Consider the following 12,296-nt stretch of genomic DNA (forward strand, 5'->3'; position numbering starts at 1 on the left):
AAATTTTACGATACAAATCAACTTAAATACCGTTTTCTTACACAAACAACTAGTTATCATTAATGATGGTTTTGTAATGTACTAAATTTGTGGTAGATAATAAACTTAAAATATTGTTATAATTGCTATTTTGATAACACTGTTAATTATTAATGAGTTAAACTGTGATTTTAAAACAGTTTTGAAATAAACAAGATTGACCGTTGTTTATATAATTATACAAGTCATCATAACTGACAATTTTTCGAGTACAATTCGGTTTTTAAGTATAGATATCATCATCAACTTGCTCTTATCCCTTATGAAGGGTTGGCACAGTATGTGCTGCTCTTCCATACATCTCTATCAGCTGTCTTATCTGAATCAAGTATAGATATATAATTGGAAATTATTAATCCTCTAAGCGTTAATATGTATAGCCGATACCGGACATGCAAAAGCTCTATGATCGGGGAGGTGCGTCAGAGGGCGAGGCTTTGCGGGCACTGGCCGCGGCGGCGCGCGGGGCAGGCTTGGGGCTGTGGGGAGCTGCGGGGGCTGCGCGGGGCGTCGGGGAGGCGCGTGCACCGCAGCCTGCGAGCGCACTGCGCGCAGTCACAGTTCGGCCATCTATCTGGTCGTGCGTGCTAACACGACCGGCTTCGTCGCTACCCCACCTGTCGAGTGCCCGTTAAATGAACGGTTTGCTCCTAGTTTTGGAGTAGGTGAAGTGCTGTGATAGTGTGATTTTAGTCATACAATCGTATTGTGTATCACTAGAAAATTCGACTGTCGAAGGCGCGTTGCGAATTCCTCGGTGTAGTCTAACGGCTGTTCGCCTGACGGCGAGGGAAGGCGGATCGCTTCTACCGGGAGGAATGAGCCCCGTACACCACCGCTCCCGCACTCACCGATGATCTCAAGGTTGGTATCTGTGAGCTGCCGCCACTCCGCTGCGTCCGCGACTGCGCCCGCGCCGCGTGTCGTAACTTCTCACGGCACGACCCCTTCGACTGCACTCTACGCTCTATTCTGATCTCATTTAACATACATTCATTTCTTACAATAAAACTATACATTTCTAAATATTCGTAACCATAGTTATTTAGCTTACTACATTCTAATTTTCCTGTTACACATATTAAATTGATAATATTCTTATTGGATTTATCATTAATGTCAAGATTAAAACTTAGAACAATTTTGTTATTGAATCCAACAATTCTTAAGTAAAAATTTGTAAAACTTGTTAGTTAAATCTTTTCTGTTTACACTTTTTATTGGAAAACTATTTACGCACACTCACTTCAACAACTAGATGGCGTTAAACACTTTGCTTATGTAAGCCGGACCAGATACTTGTTACCATATACAGATTAACTATTTCGAAGTATTCTAAGGCAGCATCCGACGTCCATATTTGGTTTAAATTGTTAGGTATTCAATTAATTACGTAATTCACTTTATTTTTGAGTTTGATGACATACAAAAATTATGATTAAATTAACGAAGTAGGGATTTACAAACTATCTAAGTCAGTAAGAAAATACACAAAATTAAATCTATGTTTGTTGTACTAACTAAAAGTTTTTGTACTTTGGAAAAATAATTTGAAAGCCTGCTATTTAATTAAAAATTAATGGTTTATTTCTTTAATTGAAAGTTGTATACCAATAAACTATGCGATTTAAAATTTGTATATATGATTAAGATAAAATTCATATGTCATATCATAGATTACATTTTGTGTATTCTCTTACAGACTTAGATAGTTTGTAAATTCCTACTTCACTAATTTCTAAAGGAAAATAAATCTTTAAACAATAGACGAATTAGATGTATTGTGTGAAGTAGACTTTCACCTCTTTATTGGCATGAAAGAAAAATTACTTTTGCTAATTCTATATTTAGCTTCGCTTTTGTAAATAATAACACTTGTTAACATTAACACAAGAAGCAAGTATTTCTTTGATCCTGGCGAGAGGACAGGCGACATCTTTATATGTCTGCATTAGCATACTTCGTGCGGTGCATCTTTAAAAAGTAGTCTTTGTGTAAAGAATGAGTAAGAGAAACAACAATACATACCCGAGTAATGTATTCTTAAAGCATCTTTGATGTAGAAATGTCTGTTTCAACATATTTTCTTAAACAAGCGTATAAGATATCCGGGTATAGGTGAAGCTTTGCCAAGTCAATCTTTAACTGTATAAATAAACTTGTTAGCTGTTCCCGTGCAATTTCATCAGCATAAAATTATTTTATTGTTTACATGTGTCAAATTGTCAATTGCAAATGTCAAAATGATATGACATTATGACAGCCTTGCTTCCTTGATGTTGGCAGCAAATTATGGTCGTCTCTTTCCCACATTAGGCATTTTATCTAAAATATTTACCCCCTAAGTTTAATGGCGTGAAAATATATATCCTAAAGCGTGACGCAAGTGTAGGGCTTTTTATTAAAAAAATAATTATTCAAAAATATGCAACAAAGAAGTGTGTGGTTACGCTTTATTATAATAGTATAGATGAAACAATTTAAGTAGGAACATTTATTTAAATAGTTTGATAAGTGTATTATAAGCTGTAATATTTAGGTACTGTATATGTTTTGGTATGACTTCTACACTATTCTTGTAATCAAGTTTCACTTAAACTCAAGATGACTTGATTTCAAATTCTATCCACACTTGTATTTGGCAATCCACAATTGTGATTTTCCTTCCACTGACCTTACCTGTATATCTCTTACGATGTTTAAATACATAAAAGAATTGATATCAAGAAAATATCGCATTTGATCAGTGGAAATGATGATCATTTAAGTTTTTGAATTTACCTTAAGCCCTTGTCGTTTAAAGGCATGAAACTCGACAAGAGAAAAAGAATAAAAAAGTAATTAGAAACTAAATCGTAAACGACCGTCTCTAGTAAAACAATGATATCTTCACAGTACACCTTTAGTATAACAGTAAACGGCTGCTAAGTTTCATGGTTGGTGAAGTTAACGGGAGACCCAATTACTGGTGATGAGACATTCCATATTAGTTCACACAACTACGTTCACAACACAACTGGGCTAAGGAAGGCTCGGTAGTTTTAGGTAATTAGTAGGTATGTTTACAAGACAATAGTTTTTGAAAAGTAAAAACTTGATAATCAAGTACATTTATGAATTAAAAGTCAAAAAGTAAATCTTATTACAACAAATCTTATTATATATAAAAAAATAATATAACGATATAGCTTCGTTAAACGAACTACAATCGAAATTGGTTGTAATAAAACTATGAATTTAGATTCAAGGGAATTACAACATTCCTTCGTTTTACGGCAAATATATTAGAATATGGGTTAGTATACGTCCATATATCTTTATAATTTTCTTCTAATTTAAATTCTTTAGCTTACTTATTTGAGTCATAACCAACTGTATCTAAAGTAACAAGTTTTATGATGTTAATTTACATATTTTTAATTATTCTAACAACCGGTTTAAAGTTCTATTCATAAGTAAGTTTCGTGTTTGAATTGAATTCGCGAATATTCACCGTAGACGTTTATTACTTATTTTTAAATATAAATAGTGTAATGGCATCAACACTACATGTATCAACTTCTAAAGTATCAAGTTACTAGTAAGATTTTATTTATTTAGTTACAATAAGGTAGAGTTTGAGATTGTGCTACAAAATGGTCAAACCAAGAAATGTATACCTCAAGGCTTCTTTGTTCTCAACGCAATCTATTCCCACAAAGCGGTTAATTGTAATTGTAATCAACAACTGATCAAAAAGGTTTTCCTTCAGCATTTCGACACAGACATTATCTCACCGCACGCTGAGACTTGATCAATTAAATACAATTTATGCTGTACTTTTAATAGGAATGTTTAATAAAAGATTTTGCAATAAAATTGATTTGCAAAAGTGCCAAGCACCAAAAGCCTAATGGTTTGGGGTACCCACTACCGATCTTGCGGGTCGATGATTCGAATCCTGGCCTAGAGCTTAGTTGGAATGGTTAAACGAAATATTAGTAAATCAACAAAAATCTACTAACATATTTATAAAAAAAAATAGTAAGTCCCACCTTGTTCCTAAAGCTCATTATTATTACAGTTTTCAAGTACTGTTTAATAACTATTAATGTTGGAAAACTTTTCTTACGGTAGTCAATGTTAATTTGAATCATAAGAACTTGAACTTCCGACATACTTGCATACATATGCATAACTGTTTAAATTTCGAGATACAAATACGAGTATATAAATGAAAGTTGAAATCTACAATTATTTAATGGTTGAGAAACCAACCTTGTAGTCGTCGTAGTTCAACTATTACTACCATATCCTAGCAAAAACTTGCAGTTTATTCGGCATGGATAGAATAATTGAAAAATCTGCATTTTGACGCAAAACAGTAAAAAAAAAGATTCGTATCCACTGGGTTCGGCAACATATGGCACAGAATGATATGCCATTGGGTACACCTGTCACGGACTGTGGGCGCCCAAGCCGGCGGACGGCCACCGCGCCGTTATGTCATTCCATACCACTATAATAATAAAAGACATACCATATTCTAACAGATGATTCATGTACCGTACGTTATATTGTGCACATACTTGCTTTGATTAAGTCTACATAATGCTATATCAATTTAAAAAAGTACTAAAAAAGTTGGCAGTACTTTTATGACATATGTTTAATTTGAAAATAATGGTGTGCGAAATATTTATATAAGATTTAAAAAAGTTTGATTAATTTGTCCCTCGGCTTTAAAGCACAACCTTACGTTAGCGGTCTGACGTGTTTGCTACCAATGTTCCGCAAGTGACAACCTTGATTTTTACTGTTGTTTTTGTTTTGTTTTCATATAATAAACTATACTATGTATTCTATAAACGTATAATCAGGGTTAACTCACACAACTTGTTTCATTTATTATTTACCGAGTTAATAAAATTACCATTCACTTGGTAAATGAAAGTGCAATAAATGTTTGGAATTTTTTAGTCCGAGCTGTTCACAGCAAGCGTGACGGTTTGCCTTCACACAAGACATTGGCTCTTCAATAAAACTCAATTATCGTTAGTAATTTGTGATAAAGAGGATCGATTAAACAATCAAATATTTCAAACAACGTTTTTAGTTATACACATAATTACCGTCACGCATGCCGCCTAATTACATATTTGTGGTTCTTGGTTTTAATTTATAATACGTCAAACATATCAAGTAAATGATCACTCATTTTAAATTCTACCTTGCATTTTTTAATTAAATTTAATTTGCAGTTCTGTATGTTGATGTAATTCCCTCATTAGATTTTGATACTGAATGTAAAATTTTGTGCCACAAATGTTTTAAGTCTGGAATAATTAATTTTTATGTCTATGTTACTTTTTTTGTAGAAAATGAGATAATCTGAACTAAACAATTTTTACGTTAAAACTTCTCATTTTGAAAAGATTTATCTTAATTTTTTTGGTCTAATGTAATACATATTTAAAATATGAAATGAAAACATATTTATTTTTGTCAAAATTATGTAAAATTCCATGAATATTGTTTTGATTGTGATATATTTTCTATTTTCCTGGAGTTAATTTGCCCTTTACTTGTTGTTATGTAAAAAATATCCTTTAAGTATTTTTAGTACACATATGTTAAAAAGATATAAAATAAAAATAACAAATACAAATATAGGCCTTGCTATATGCCGTACTTAAAGTCACTTCACGTTTTACTTAAAGGTTCTTCTATGTAATCACGACTGAAATGTTTTATAAAACCTTATACTCATACATATATGTAGATACTTCCGTGAAATGACGCATAAATTAATTTCCTGTTCGATTTTATTTAAAATAGTTACATAAATGCATTCTTTTGCATCTTGTTTATTTAATCGACTTACGCTTAAATGTGTTGTGTAAAAATACTTAATATTCTTGATTAGCGCAAGATTAAATTTATTAAAACTACAAAATAAATTACTGTCAAATAATTCTTTTACAGGTAAAACGCTAACGGCATCGTAATTATTGCATATTTAAAACTTAAATTAATTGTAACTATTACAAAATTACTTTATTACTTGGAATTTTGTACAGAGATTTTTGCTATTAGTAAAAAATTCATCTCTGAAAAGCATATAGAAAACCTGATACTTTATATGAAGACTCTTCTTCAACACAATTTCTTAAATGTTGAAACTCTACTATATAACTATCCAAGCAGCGGCAGTTTAAATGACAACTTCAAGTGTTCTAATACTTTCAAGGACTTTGGGGTCGCACGAACGGTCGGTGGCATATTAACTGGTAGCCATGTCGGCTATTTGATTATTCCTCGTGCACCCCGGTCGTCGACGTCCGGCCACTGCGCCGCCGTCACCGGAACTCGGACATATTACGAAGCGCTCTTTCTCCTTTAATAAATACTATCGAATACACGCTTTGATTTTTAAAAGACAGGACCTGTCACGCTCGCGTATTCTTAACAAATCAAATCGCACAATAAGTTTAAACTTGTAATGTTCGTTTTGCGTGTGTACATTAGTGAGTCAATATGCTCTCATAAAGATTTACGACGGTGCACATGTGTGATTGCCATCTTTACCTTTAGTTAAATCCAGCAAGAAATGGTTGAATTTATTTAATAGAACAACGGTTGTCTAGTCCGTTTCTATATTGTCATTGAAAACACACACACGAAGCATTAGTTGTCAGCCATTGCTTTGTGTCAAGATTTCTTTGTCAGATAAAAACGCGGTGGTCAGTTAGTAGTTTTTTTTTTGTAAAAACTGCTCTGTTGTCTTTTTAACACGCAATGAATTAGAAATCTATAATGTGACGATCAATTTTCGGTTTGTTCGTACTTTATAACAACGTTAGTGTTTGGTTTTAATGTTTCAAACGATGTTAAGATATAATGATCACACACAAGTTAAGATTTTTTTTATTTAATTTAATTTCAGCATGTCTATTGTTTTCTAATTGTTGACGTGAAATTATATTATCGTAAGATTGAAAAAATAACTAGTTTTATATATTTATTTTTGATAGAGATGATTTAATACCATTTTATAGTCATACAGTTACATTTCCTTGAGTTTTTGTTCATCAATAGTAAATCAAATGTCGGTTGTTGTAATTAGTGTTACAATTAATGTTGTGGTCGATAGCAATAAAGCAGCGTCCGTTACAATATTCTTATCATTTATCACGATAGATATAAATCATTTAACTCATCAATACTAAACTCGTTCCTATAATCATTAAGAGAAATGAATTTTATCATAATTTACTTCGTATTAGTATCAACATCCACATTTTTTTATTCTGTTATCAATATTTTGTTATAAAATTATTTATGAAAAAGTTTAGGAATAAATCCTCAATGAATTTAACAATTACTTGATTGACAATCAACAGTTATCTCTATGTAATATTTGTGTAGAATAATTAGGACAATAAATATTGTTCAAAAATCTATGACATATTTTTCTTACATATAAACACTTGTTACTTTGTTTTCAAAGACGTATGAAACGGATTGTCGAAATTAATTGTTGAATTTCATAGAATTTATCCTTATCTTTAAATTTATATTTAACCTTAAGAGGTAATTCGGTAGATGTACGTTTTTGCTATTAATTCGTTAAGTATTTACTTTAAATTGTGATTGATGTAACAAAAAACAGCAGAACAAAGTGCTTAAGTACTTAACTTAAATGTCAGACGACAACGTTTTGTCAACCAACAGTGATGTTTTCCATATTTCAATTGATTGCCAAGTTCCTATAGATATGTGCATTGGACTTAAAAATTTTTAGTATCCAGTGCATTTTGGTTGCGTTCATAATAATATATACTAGCTGTTGCTTGCGACTTCTTCCCCGAGAAAATAAAAAATAAATAAAAACATAGCCTATGTTATTCAGTGATAATATAGCTTTTTAATGGTGAAACAATTTTTAAATTCGGCCACGTATTTTTTGAGTTATTTCAATACATACAAAATACAAATTTTTCCTCTTTATAATATTGGCATAGAGTATTTTTCTGTTAATATAAAAAAAGAATTAAAATCACACGAAATTTAAAGTCGAAGTGATTCTTAAAAAGATAAGTTGTAATAATTTTTATTACAACTAAATTATTAATTTTTAATTGCGACTAAAATGATTCAGGAAACTTGTAAACTGTATTATAATTCACACACCGCTTCTGTGGAATGTATTAACAATTGTTTGTGACTCCGCTACAAGTGTACAAGCGTACCATTGTCCCGCTACCTCTACTATTGGTCCCGTTCTAAACGATACGACCACTACGCTCGCTACATTGTATCCATTACTATAGATTATCTATATTATTTATCGTTACACTGTGATTACATTCACCGTAACTGTAATTTATATAAAATTGTCTATATTCTGTAATCTATGTATAGATGAAAAAATTGTTTTCGAACCGATGATGTCACATCTAAATTGAACTTGAATCATAAAGGTCAGAATAAAACTAGATTCTTTACAAACTAATGAAATACGAAAATTTTAGTTTTTGTATTCAAGATTTATTTTATATTTTTATTAATATTTCAAGGCTTAGTAAACAAGTTTAGACAGTGTTCAGTCCGAAATATTAATATGTAACAAATGTCTATATATCTGTGTACGAACAATAATAAATTAGTTCTTAATTATTCCTTTTATAACGATTCTTGGATGTTTTCGTTGCTATGTTGTCTAAACGATATTAAGCAAGATAGCTTTATGCATAAATTCATTTACGCAATGAAACTTAACCACTAGTTAAGCATTTTATTGATTAAGGATCCTTTCATATTTAACAAATAATAGTAATCGAATCTTATTCAGACTATGGAATAATTTAGTTCTAAGGTATAACTTGTAACTCATGATTTTCAATAAAAAATTCCAGTGCTGGAATTGAATAATGTAAATGGGAATCTTCGATGTTATAGTGCTAAGTTAAATACAAATCAAAAACCTTGCTAGATTAACAATGAACCTTCACATTGATGTTTACAGATTTCTAAAGATCCACCTTGACACGAGTAGCGAATAAACATAGATTAAAATTTATTTCGTGATCGTCTTAACCCGACCTTAGTTCTAGTTGGGTCTACCTGCGTTTTGCGGGGACTTGTGTGCACATATGGGCAAATAGTAAACACTTGTGTGTGCAGGAATGGCGTTGGCATATTTACATAACACTGTTTCTTTCTCGGAATGCGTAAACAGTTCGGTATGTGATGAGGAAAGCTTGGCTCTTCAACTGGGAGTTGCGAGGTTAATACAGTGATACACAATGAGTGATTTTGAGTTATTTCTCAAGAGAGAAACCGGTGTGTATGTATTTGCAGCCTACTTTCCGTACGATTGGTGCGCCCGCGCCGCGCCGCCCCGGCGAGCGTCGCGCGACGTGAAAGTGAATGGCGCAAACGAACGCGTACGGACGTATTTTACGTCCGATTTGTTTCGTACACGCGACCACACGTATGCCCGCAGCTTGTCGTGACGTAAGACACTTTAACGATACTTGAAGCAGTGAACTACATCGTTGCGGTTTATGGTTCAAACCAATAACAGATATTTCACATAATCATTCAAAAACGGTAAAACTTCTATTTAATCAGAAGTGTTTTATTTTTAAACAAGCTGCCGCCCAAAAATTTCGTTTTTGCAGAATTAAAAGAAATCCCGCGTTCATCAAACATCTACCAGCTACTTTCTAGTCAAAGTCCTGTCAAAATCGGTCGCCATTTTGAAGGCGCGGAATTTAAAGTAGCCTAACTATAATCTAATCCCGTCCAATTTAATTACCCTCCAGTGAAAGTTTCGCTAAAATCAGTACAGCCGTTTGGGAGATTACCCGAAACAAACTTGACTTGCGGACAGACAGCAAAAATGTTCACATGCGATTTTCGTTATCAGCAACGCAATTACATCGTCTTCGCGAAATCTGAAAATTTTCATTTGATACTACATACAGACCAACCAACCATAATTATATGTTATCTACATAGAATACATAGAAAATATAGTTAGATTAACGATAACGACGTTATAAATAAAATGTGTATGCAATTTATACATATCTTTGCTTTGTAACAATTTGTCGTAGTATAAAAAATTAATTGCAGGTAGAATAGAAAAAAGTGTTGGCAACTCAGCCTTTAGATTAGCGAGACATAACTTAGTTTTATAACATGTCGATGAATACGTTTTGCGTTATTTACAAGTAACTGATTACAGAACGCTATGAAAATAAAATAATGTTTGTCACGAACGCCTACATACGCTATACGGTGTCAAGGGTGATGCCGAGACAATGTGAATATTTGAGTACTTCTGTAACCTCCAAGTTATTGCTCATCAAAGGTATATAACAAAAACTATTAATACATCTATATACATATACATAACTTACGCCTATTTACTATGTATCATATCTAAGTAAAGTTTACTGGTATTCTTTCGCCTTTTGTTCATACATTTATACATGCATGCTTATTTGTTTCAAGTGCTTTTTATATCATCAATTTGGTTGGTATAAGGCTTACTAGGATATCCTGTCAACGCTCACTTACTTTCATAACATAATCGTAACATTTGTTGCAAAAAATCTACAACTATATGTAACAAGTATGATATTTTGAATCGTATTTGTCAGTGATATAAGGTTTCTAAGTACATAATTGTCAGTTATAATCAGGCTGACATGTAGGAAGGTAACACCTCGTATAGAATCCTTGCTATGTAACGGTAACACGGAAGATACTATGCTCTGCTCTATATTGTAACATAATCCATGATATAAACATCAACGTATAATACGACATGTGTCTATTGAATAAAAAATTAATTTAACCAAAGTTACCTAACAATTTGTTACATTTGTTAACCGCCCAAACATTAATCACGATTGTCCACTTATGTAAGTGCAATGACATCGAAGACACAATGTGTTGCGGACTCCGAGCAACTAAATATGCCATTAAAACCATGTGAGCATTAGTTGAACGTTGAACTATGCGAAAATGGAAATGGTGTCGCCGGTTCGCAAGACATATGTCTTCGCGTAGGTGTACGTGTGATTTGTATTTAAAGTTTGTCCATATAATATTGAGATCGAGTCACCGCTTGCGCAGTTATCTGACCTCGCAACAACCTTCGCCTTTATCCAATCTCAAACTGAATAACACTTTATAATTACTCGAAAGTTTTTCCCAATAACTAATAACTATTATAACATCACTCATATTTTTTTGTTAAATTATCTATCAATGTTTATTAGAATAATAATGTAAAAATAACAATAGTTTCCGACTGCGAGTGAATGTTAAGAAGTGAGTCATTTTCTAATTACAGATATTTGTCAAATACAAATCGAGAAATTGGTACAACTAGTAAAATGTGTAAACGTTTTATTTTCTATTATGCAATACTTTTGGATTAATTTAAATATGAACACAATATAAGTAAGTTATTGTATTATGAAACGTAGAACCGTATACCTTGGTATGAAATTTTTATGACGTAATGAAGTATCCTTATTGACTGGTCCTGATTTTATTTCTTGGTGAATAATATTGCACAGCTGTTACCGAGGTTAGATAAGTTTCGCACGCTCAATTACAAGATTGGTCACCGACTTTTTGTAACTTAACTTTCAAGAGCTCTGTAGATTCCTATCTCTACTTTTTATAATTCCAATATAATGGATAGCTGCGATTCATTATTTTTTTTTTCGATCATTGTCGTTATTGATCGACTTAAAATTAATGTATCTTCTCTGAAAAGTCCGGTAATCCGACACATTTTAATCTTACTAATGTTATAAACGCGAAAGATTATCTTAACCTATACTGTTATAAAGAGGAAAAAAATGTATTTTTGGATTTTGTATGTATTGAAGTAACTCAAAAACTACTGGACCGATTTCAATTCTTTTACCATTGAAAATCTACGTTATCGGTGACTAACATAGGCTATATTTTGCTCTTGGCCCTTAATTAGAGAATACAAATGACAGTAGCTAGCGCTTTTACATCCAAGCTACTTGCACGTGTCAGTTTGTAAGTGTATAGGCTAACTGGCAATCAAGGAACTAGAACGCTACTTTTGTGGCAATAATTTATTATTATTTAGCATACAAAGCTATTTGTATAACAACATTTTATTTTTTGTAATTTACCTATTTTTATTATTTCACATTGTTATTCTAAAATCGTTTGAATAGTAACGTCAGAAAGTTCAAAATGTACAGGGAAGTGGA

General features: G+C 32.2%; 1 protein-coding gene across 1 annotated transcript in view; it reads left to right on the forward strand.

Annotated features, from left to right (window-relative positions):
• The first annotated feature begins 589 nt into the window (after nt 1–589).
• Nucleotides 590–12,296, forward strand: part of LOC106109156 — a 93,510-nt gene continuing 81,803 nt past the window's right edge. The window contains exon 1 of the mRNA XM_013290560.1: nt 590–903. The gene's annotated coding sequence lies outside the window, so the exon portion shown is untranslated. The remainder of the gene's footprint in view (nt 904–12,296) is intronic.

This window comes from Papilio polytes, unplaced genomic scaffold (genome assembly GCF_000836215.1).
Source record: "Papilio polytes unplaced genomic scaffold, Ppol_1.0 DF821289.1, whole genome shotgun sequence".
In the NCBI taxonomy this organism is placed as follows: Eukaryota; Metazoa; Arthropoda; class Insecta; order Lepidoptera; family Papilionidae; genus Papilio; species Papilio polytes.